The sequence below is a fragment of the Scomber scombrus genome, unplaced genomic scaffold (assembly GCF_963691925.1).
Source record: "Scomber scombrus unplaced genomic scaffold, fScoSco1.1 SCAFFOLD_310, whole genome shotgun sequence".
Lineage (NCBI taxonomy): Eukaryota > Metazoa > Chordata > Actinopteri > Scombriformes > Scombridae > Scomber > Scomber scombrus.
Genome location: NW_026910104.1, coordinates 17,501 through 28,239, shown reverse-complemented (window position 1 = coordinate 28,239; position 10,739 = coordinate 17,501). Strand labels below are relative to the sequence as shown.

Genomic DNA, 10,739 nt, shown 5'->3' with positions numbered 1-10,739 from the left:
GGGTTTCCAGGTGCAGCACAGACACACCTGTACCTGCTGCTACATCATGACTGAGCAGCGTTGTCTACTTTTTACCGCTGACTCAGCATTTCACCTGTAAAGTTTGACTCTGGAGGGACTCGAACCCACAACCTCTGAATGCCACAGAGCCTCAGGTCAATGTTCTTTTGTTCTCTCATTAAAAGATGTGTAGCTGAACATGCCTCCCTCTCTCTTCAGCCTGTACCATATGAATCCAAATCATATGTGTGTGTGTGTGTGTGTGTGTGTGTGTGTGTGTGTGTGTGTGTGTGTGTGTGTGTGTGTGTGTGTGTGTGTGTGTGTGTGTTGTTTATGTTGTTTACTACCCTGCTCTGAGGTCGGAAACACTGCGGTATACATGTGTCGCCTGGGCCACGACTACACACACGCACAAACACACACACACACACAAACACACACACACACACACACACACACATACACACACACACACACACACACACACACACACACACACACACACACACACACACACACACACACACACTGTACGTCACAGTAAAGCCTCTGTCTAAACCTCAGACGATACTAAATTGTCGGACTAATTATTATAAACGACAAACACTGGTCCCCGGGGAAACGGATTCTTCCACATCCCATAATTATCCTGCGTGGATACTTAAAGCTTCAGATGACTCGGGGTGCGTTTGATTTTCATGTTTTTGCCCCGTGAAATCAATGGCTCCTTGTGTGTGTTGTTTTTTTTCTTTCTTAAGAAGCAGAGACAGAAACAGACGCTCGGTTTAGAGGTAAAACGAGGCGTTCAGGTACAGTCGGTACGTTTGTAACACACTTAATGATGTTAGATGTGACGTATGTGTTTGTGTGGTTAAAATTGGTCTCAATGGTTTAATTGTGTATGTGAGGAAATTCAATGCTCTCGTGACTCTGCACGGACTCAAACTCACAACCTTTGAATCTTTTGCAGGATGTAGTTAGGATATAAATAGATGCAACATCATGTGATTAAACACATTAAGCCAAATAATAACCTTAATTTGAAGTGAATGTAATTTATTGTCCCGACAGCGTAAAACAATTTAAATGAGAATATAAATTGGAATATTTACTGCAAATCACTACTCCAACATTCCTCTCAACAAACTGTTACTATTTTATTGCCTATTGTCCAAGTATCAAATCATATTGTTATGTATTGTATCGTATTGTATCTTATTTTAATGTATTGTATCGTACTGTATTGTATCGTATTGTATCGTAATGTTTTGTTTTGTATCGTATCGTAATGTATAGCATTGTAATGTATTGCATCGTATCGTAATGTATCGTATTGTATCATATCGTAATGCATCTTATCGTATTGTAATGTTTTGTATTGTATCGTAATGTATCATATTGTAATGTATCATATCGTAATGTATCTTATCGTATCGCAATGTATCGTATCGTATCGTAATGTATCGTATCGTATCGTAATGTATCGTAATGTATCGTATTGTAATGTATCATATCGTAATGTATCGTAATGTATCGTATCGTATCGTAATGTATCGTATTGTATCGTATTGTATCGTAATGTATCTTATCGTATTGTAATGTATCGTAATGTTTTGTATCGTATCGTAATGTATAGCATTGTAATGTATTGTATCGTAATGTATCTTATCGTATTTTAATGTTTTGTATTGTATCGTAATGTATCGTATCGTAATGTATCGTATCGTAATGTATCGTATCGTATCGTATTGTATCGTAATGTATCGTAATGTATCTTATCGTATTGTAATGTATCGTATCGTATCGTAATGTATCATTTCGTAATGTATTGTATCCTATTGTAATGTATCGTATCGTAATGTATCATTTCGTAATGTATCTTATCGTATCGTAATGTTTTGTATTGTATCGTAATGTATATTATCGTATCGTAATGTATCGTAATGTATCGTATTGTATCGTAATGTATCTTATCGTATTGTAATGTATCGTATCGTAATGTATTGTAATGTATTGTATCATATCGTAATGTATCTTATAGTATTGTATTGTAATGTATCGTAATGTATCGTATCGTATGTTTTGTATCGTATCGTATTGTAATGTATCTTATCGTATCGTAATGTATTGTATCGTAATGTATCGTATCGTATTGTATCGTAATGTATCTTATCGTATCGTATCGTATTAATCTAAGTGAGCAAACTCACACCTTTAAAGGCTTTAAAGTGATTCATCTTAAAGTAGAAGTTCAACGATCCTCGTCTATATGACTTCATACATTTCTTGCTTGAGATGTTTATGACACACACACATACACACACACACACACACACACACACACACACACACACACACATTTACTGTATAAGACTGAAAAACATTTGGTCTCAAGGTTCACTGAAGATTTCACTCAGGCGGGATTTGAAGCCGTCAATCTTTCATTCGAGGAGTCCGATCAGTTGTTAGCTAACGAGGACCAGAAGGTTTCATTGACGGGTTTAAGTTTCTGCACATTTCCTTCAGTTCTTGGTTCAGTTTTAGATCCCGTCACCTTTTTTTTCTCTCCATCCCACGAGTTTGAGATGAGAGGAAAAAAGAAACCGGAGAACAGAAGAGAGAGAAAAGTGAACGGAAATGGTCTATTAGTGGCTAAAAGGAGAGCTTGTGTTGACTGATGGAGGGAGAGAGGAGGAGGAGGAGGAGGAGGAGGAGGAGGGGGAGGAGGAGGAGGAAGAGGAGGAGGAGGAGGAGGAGGAGGATGAGGAGGAGGAGGAGGATGAGGAGGATGAGGAGGAGGAGGGGGAGGAGGAGGAGGAGGGGGAGGAGGAGGAGGATGAGGAGGAGGAGGAAGAGGAAGAGGCTTCAGTGTCTCCAAACAAATTGAATCCATGTTGAAACTTCTGCTTCTTATTTATTATTCTGTCAAGTTTTCTGTGAATCCTCCACAACATCCCTCCATCCCTCCATCCCTCCATCCCTCCATCCCTCCATACCTCCATCCCTCCATCCCTCAACCCCTCCATCCCTCCATCCCTCCATACCTCCATCCCTCCATCCCTCAACCCCTCCATCCCTCCATCCCTCCATACCTCCATCCCTCCATCCCTCCATCCCTCCATACCTCCATCCCTCCATCCCTCAACCCCTCCATCCCTCCATCCCTCCATACCTCCATCCCTCCATCCCTCCATCCCTCCATACCTCCATCCCTCCATCCCTCAACCCCTCCATCCCTCCATCCTCTCCTCTCTGATCCAGCTTTAATCTGCAGTCTGATTTCTTCTTTCCATCTTTATTTAACCTTCATGTTGTCCTCCCGGGTCAAATTGACCCCGTCTGTTTTGACTGTTCCTTCTTTCCTTCCTTCCTTCCTTCTTTCCTCCCTCCGTCCCTCCTTCTCTCTTTCTTTCATCCCCTTACCTTCCTCCCTTCATTCTTTCCTCTGCCGTTCTTTCCTCCCTTCCTCTTTTCCATTCTCCCGCCCTCCTACCTTCCTTCCTTCTTCCTTCCTCCCTCCCTCCCTCCTACCTTCCTTCCTTCCTTATTTCCTCAATCCTTCCTCCCTCCCTTCCTTCCTCCCTTCCTTCCTTGACTCGAGGACAACAGGAGGGTTAAAACAATGGATTCAGGGTATAAACAGCTTCTGATATGATGTAAAGTTCATATCTGAGACTCATAATTCCTGATTATGTTTCATCTATAAACAACTTTTCTTTCTTTAATGGACAGTTTGACATAAGGATTTTACTCTTTGGCTATAAATCACTAAACAGGGCTCCAACATATCTCTCTGAACTCTTACAACCCACAATCATACCATCGAGGACGCTCAGGAACTGTTCAGTAATAAACCACAGAGTGATTAATTAGTATGCAATGATTTAGATTTGATGCCATATAAATAAAAAATGATTGATTTCTGTCATTGAAATCTGGAAAATGAGCAAATAGTCACATATGAGAAGCTGCAGCATGAGTCATGATGACTAATTATCTAATGATTTACTAATTAAAGGTGTAGAGTGCTGCTATGAATACAGTGGAGGTCAATGATGCTTTAATATGAACATTTAATCCAGTCCGGTCCAGTTTAAACAGTGACGTCTGTGTTGTGTGTGTGTGTGTGTGTGTGTATGTGTGTTATTAGACAGATCGATGCACTGAAGGACCTTAAAGTGTCAGCTGCCTGCCAACACACACACACACACACACACACACACACACACACACACACACACACACACACACACACACACACACACACACACACACACACATAATTACATTTCCATTAGTGTTTATCTTAGGCAGTAATCGAAGAGCCTTTATTGGCCGACACTCAGAGATGCAATCCCCGAACATTCAGCCTTCACACACACTCGGTTTGAAGCCAAAACACACACACACACACACACACACACACACACACACACACACACACACACACACCCCCGTCAGTGTGTCAGGGTAAAGATGATTTGTCACTGCACGTCTGGGAACTGATTTCCACTCAGTGTGTGAAACAATGGGGGGAATGTCCGAGAATCTGACAGCTCTGAACTTCATGTGAAAGGTTTTAAAAAGAAAGAAATCAACTTTAAGGCCAAAATAGATTAAACATATTCATCCCAGTCTGTAGGAAGAACCTGAAAGCATCACTACATTTATTAAAACTCTACCACCTTTGGTCATGGAAGAAGATTTCATAAGTGCATGATGTGTTCAAGTACATCTGGCTCCGTGGTTTTAAAAGCAGCATCAGGTTTGTTAAAATGTACATTTAGTATTTTTGTTGGTTTTATATCATTTGAAATGACATTTGCACCATTTTATACCAAAAGTAAGACTGAATGCTGCTGAAAATGTCAAATGGTGAAACCACAAAAGAATGATACATATTACATATTTTATCGTCCTAGAGAGAAAGGAAGGAAGGAAGAGAAGAAAGAAAAAGTCAGAAAGAAAGAAAGAAGGAAAGAAACCAATAAAAGAAAGATAAAAGAGGAAGAAGGGAAAGAAAGAAAGGAGGAAGATGAGAGAGAAAACACGAAGTTAGAGGAGAGAAAGAACGATAAACAAGGAAGAAGAGAAAGAAAGAGAAAGAAACAAAGAAAGATAAAAGAGGAAGAAGAGAAAGAAAGGATGAAGAGAAGAAAGAAAGGAGGACGAGGAAAGGGAAAGAACAAGTAGGAGAAAGATAGACAGCAAGAAAGGAGGAAAGAAAGAAAGAAAGAAAGAAAGAAAGAAAGAAAGAAAGAAAGAAAGAAAGAAAGAAAGAAACTTTTTATGGTTACACCACTTAGACATTTTTACCATAATCCTCTAATATATTCTCTCTAAATGGATTAAAAGCAGAAATTTGATGCTGGGTCCACAAAAAAAGAATGTGTGAAGTTATTCATACGTTTATTTTCATGTTTTAACCTTTGTGTCGTCCTCCCGGGTCAAATTGACCCCGTCTGTTTTTACTGTTCCTTCATTCCTTCCTTCTTTCTTCCCTCCTTCTCTCTTTCTTTCCTTCCTCCCTCCTTTCCTTCCTTCTGCCTCCCTTTTACTTTCCTTCCTTCCTTCCATCTGTCTTCTCTTCCTTCCTTCCTTCCTTCCTTCCTTCCTTCCTTCCTTCCTTCCTTCCTTCCTTCCTTCCTTCCATCTTTCTTTCCTTCTTTCCTTCCTTCTTCCTCCCTCCTTTCCTTCATTCTGCCTACCTTCCATCTTTCCTTCCTTCCTTCCTTCATTCCATCTTTCCTTCCTTCCTTCCTTCCTTCCTTCCTTCCATCTGTCTTCTCTTCCTTCCTTCATTCCATCTTTCCTTCCTTCCATCTTTCTTTCCTTCCTTCCTTCCTTTCTTCCTTCCTCCCTCCTTTCCTTCCTTCTGCCTCCCTTCCATCTTTCCTTCCTTCCTTCCTTCATTCCATCTTTCCTTCCTTCCTTCCTTCCTTCCTTCCTTCCTTCCTTCCTTCCTTCCTTCCTTCCTTCCTTCCTTCCATCCTTCCATCTTTCCTTCCTTCCTTCTTCCTCCCTCCTTTCCTTCTTTCTTCCTCCCTTCCAAGTTATTCATACGTTTATATTCATATTTTAACCTTTTAAATTTAAACTAAACCACACGGACACATAATAAAACATCATAGTAGCATCTATCTGTCCTCGTGGTGCCTTCACTGTCCCTCTGCTTGTTGTGTAAATGGGAACCAGCAGATGTTGCAGGATTCAGGATTTAACTTCTATAAAACCACACAGATTAGTTTGGTCTGTCACAAACAACACAAACCTGCTCAGAATAAAAGAATTCAACTAAAAAAAAAGATAAAAAATCTGCTTTTATTATTGTTGTTTTTGTTGTTTTAAGTTTATCCGACTGACAACAAACAACAATGCGGTTTGTTGAGAATCTCACAAATATATAATTTCAAGTTTATAGGAGGAGGGAAGAAAAAAAAAGAAGAAGAGAGGGATCAGCTCTTTCCTAAAACAAACAGGAGGAAACGGTGCATTTGTTGGGTTTTATTGGGACTTAAACGTCTGAATCTATTAAAATCACTTTGTTCTTTACCTCTTAAGTTTCTCTCTGTGTTTCTGCACCGATGTTTTTTTTTTGTGGTTTTGTTTGTTTCTTAGTTTTTTTTTTTTTAAAGTGACACAAACAGAGAGAATAAATATCTAAATCAGTCTCATGTCATCACTCCGGCTCTTCTTCTTCTTCTTTTAGATTTAAAAGCATGATCCCGCTCATTAAAGCTGCATTCCTGCTAAGTAATGATTATAAAACAGGGTCAACATGCTGTTTCATTCAATAGTTTTTCTTTTTTTTAAACAGATGACTGAATAATCCCTCAATCCACATCACATCGAGCCTTAGTTTTTCAGCCGCGGACTCACTGTCGCCACCTGCCGGTTAGTATGTGAACTGCAGCCTCTAAAAAAAACTACACAGCTGAACAGAACAAGATGCTTTTTTTTCCTTTTTTTTTTTTAGTTTGTGGTCTCAGAAGAGGACAAAAAGGTGAAAAGGTCGTAAAAATCAAAGGAGCTGAATCCTGCAGGGAGTTTAAAATGTGTTTCAGGGCGTTTCAGGACAATCTGAGACTCACTTATTAACTTTGACCTCGTGTCCAAGTAGATGTTTTATAAGCTGAGTAAAGTTCAGGAGGTCATCATCACAAAACATTCATATAACAATTAAAGTATTAATCTTAAATAAGCTGCATGTATGCGCGAGACACAGAGAGAGAGGACGTCACTCTGGTCTTGTGCAAAACTGTAAAACACACACACACACACACGCTCATTTACACGTTTCCAAGACACACACATGCACGCGCACAAGCACAAGTAACACGCAAGCCATTACAAGACTCTAAAATTGGACAAGAAGCACGCACGCGCATAAAAAAGTAGGAGAAAAATCTTTAAGATGAGAGAAGCTTTCAACTGATCAATACTTTGAAATATCGATTATTGTGAAACTTTTAAAGCTTTTATGTGTCAGCTGATGTGTGTACTTTAACTTTTTATCAATTCATGTTTTAATTATTTATTTTTTTTGGTGAATTTGCACAATAATCCAACAAATTGCATCTTTTTCTCGTCACATCTCTGTTTAGAAAACTGCACCAAACAACACAAAACTACACAAAGAACATAACGGGGAAATGTCCCGGTACATGAGAGTAAACGGTGAGTACCTCGGTGCCGGTGGGGAGGGGAGACATGTACGTCCAGCAGCCGGTGAGTCCCTGCAGACCCCGCTGATCTCAACTCTTCCTCCGGTCTTTCTCTCCGTCTCTCTCCGGTGTTCCTGCTGTTTAACCGGCGGCTCCGGACGCATTGGATCAAACACTCCCCGCGCGTTCAATTACGTTCCTTTCTCTCTCTCTCACACACACACACACTTTAACACACACGCTCAGTATTTCCAAAAAACTTCTAAGCCTACTTGTCAGTCCCTCCGGTTCCTCCACTAACCTACTTGGCGAAGTTTTACGCACGAAAAAAAGCGACAAAAAAAGGAAGAATCCATCCAGCATCCAACTTCACGTAATCTCTGCATCCAAACAAAAGTTAAGGGAAAGGAAAACGTTTTAGTAGTTTAAAGAAAGTCCACGGTGTGAAGAAGAAGAAGAAGAGGGGGAAAAAGGAGATGTGAGATCTGGTGGGTTTTTTGGAGATGAGCTCCGAGAGTCGACTCGACCCTGGTCTGCTGGAGGGAAGGAGGGAGGAGGAGGAGGAGGAGGAGGAGAGGGAGGTCCATAAACCATCAGAGAGAGAGAGAGAGAGAGAGAGAGAGAGAGAGAGAGAGAGAGAGAGAGAGAGAGAGAGAGAGAGAGAGAGAGAGACTCCTGACAAGCGTCCAGCTGTTTACAGGAGAACAAAACACTCTCTAAGAAAAAGTTTAAAGCTGGAATCATAAAGTCTCCACAGCGCCACTTTATTCCCCTTTAAGCTGATTTAGGACAAATTGGGTGCACTGTGTCGGTATGTGCATGTGTGCGCGTGCGTGTGCGTGTGTGTGTGTGAGACTGACACCTCTGCATGCAGTGCTACTTGAATCTTCCACGTTTCAGAGGGAAATGTTGGACTGTGTGTCCCGCAGAGACCCTGTGGGGGCGTCTGCGTCATCAGCTGACATTTCAGAGGCTGCAGCAGTGGACTCGGTTTTAAAGCTACAGTGAAGATTAGTGATGAGCTCAGACTTCCACTGGTAGCATGTCATGAGTACATAAGGCTCTAAAGTTAGGTTCAGTAATGGTGACATGCTCTCTGTGTGTTAATCATGCTCTTATAAAACTGTTATATTGAATATGTCTGCACACTGGAGTCCATTAACAGTGTTGAAATGGAATAAATTGGGTCTGAGTGGAAAGTTGAGACTGTTGTGGATTAAATTAAATCAATAAATCAGCTTTCATTCAGGTTAGTGTAGTTTAAAGTGCTTCACAGTTTGATTGACAAGCTGATAATAAGACAGAATAAGTGAGAATATAAAGAAAAGGAATAAAAATGATGAGGGAACAAAATAAAAGTGCAAATTATTTTTTTTTAAAGAGAAAAGAGAAAATAACAATAAAAAAGTTAATTAAAAAAATAAAATAATATAAAATAAAATACAATAAAATAATAAAATAAAATAAATAATATACAATAAAATAAAATAATATAAAATAAAATAATAAAATAAAATAAAATAAAATAAAATATAATAAAATAAAATGAAATAAAATAATAAAATAAAATAATAAAATAATATAACATAAAATAATAAAATAAGATAAATAATATACAATAAAATAAAATAATATAAAATAAAATAAAATAAAAAAATAATAAAATAATAAAATAATAAAATAATAAAATAATAAAATAAAATAAAATAAAATGAAATAAAATAAAATAAAATAAAATAAAATAAAATAAAATATAATAAAATAAAATTAAATAAGATAAGATAAGATAAAATAAAATAAGATAAATTAAAATAATAAAATTAAATAAAATTGTGTCTAATAAGTGTGTGTGTGTGTGTGTGTGTGTGTGTGTATGTGAGGCTCTGTGGCGCAATGGATAGCTCGTTGGACTTCTAGTTAAACACTGAAGAAGTGATTCAAAGGTTGTGGGTTCGAGTCCCACCAGAGTCGATATTCAACTGATTCCTCTGACAAAAGGAGTCTTTTGTATTTCTATCTACACTGCTCAAAAAAATAAAACTCAGAGTCAATCACACTTCTGTGAAATCAAACTGTCCACTCAGGAAGCAACACTGATTGACAATCAGTTCACATGCTGTTGTGCAAATGGAGACAACAGGTGGAAATGATGATGCAATTAGCAAAACACCCCAATTAAGGAGTGGTTCTGCAGGTGGTGACCACAGACCACTTCTCAGTTCCTTTCTGGCTGATGTTTTGGTCACTTTTGACCAATGCTGGCGGTGCTTTCACTCTAGTGGTAGCATGAGACTAAGGCTGTGTTCGAAACCGCATACTGCATACTACATACTACATACTTCTACACTACATACTTCCATCCTACACACTACACACTAAACGACCACATAGTAAGCAGACCGTTTACACTGTAGTAAACTACACGATAACCCACAATGCATTGCATTCCTACCCGAGCTGAAATCAACAGGCTGAAGCGGATTTTCATTTTAGCTCTAACTCTGTAAATAAACCACTTTATCCACATTTCTAACCTTTTTAGGAGAGAAAGCGGCTCTTTAGATCCACAATGTGACCCTAAAAGGAAAGGAGGAAGGAAGGAAAGGAGGGAGGAAGGAAGGAAGGAAGGTAGGAAGAAGGAAGGAAAGAAGGAAGGAAGGAAGGGAGGGAGGAAGAAGAAAGAAAGGAGGGAGAGAGCAAGGAAGGAAGGAAGGAAGCGAGGAAGAAGGAAGGAAAGGAGGGAGGAAGAAGGAAGGGATGAAGAAGGAAGGAAAGGAGGGAGGAAGGAAGGAAAGGAAAGAAGGAAGGGAGGTAAGAAAGGAAGGAAGGAAGGAAGGACAGAGGAAAAGAGGAAAGAAAGTTTTGTTCCTGCGAATTCGGAGTTAGCCGTAGCAAGTAACGCACTTCCGGTCATTTTCACAAAATAAAACACCCGTTACCTTTTATTATTATTGAGAAAACCATAACCATAGAATTGGTGCTTTTATTTTGAAAACAGGAAGCGAACATACCCTCGCTGTAGCTAACTTGAAACCACCAAGGTGGTGATCTGTGACGTTTGTATTTTGGGGTTTT

General features: G+C 39.2%; 1 non-coding gene across 1 annotated transcript; it reads left to right on the top strand.

Moving 5' to 3' along the window:
- Positions 1–9,543: 9,543 nt before the first annotated feature.
- Positions 9,544–9,635, top strand: trnar-ucu (transfer RNA arginine (anticodon UCU)). The gene is given in 2 exon segments: positions 9,544–9,580; positions 9,600–9,635. It is a non-coding gene; the product is annotated as a tRNA-Arg (tRNA).
- The last annotated feature ends 1,104 nt before the right edge of the window (positions 9,636–10,739 follow it).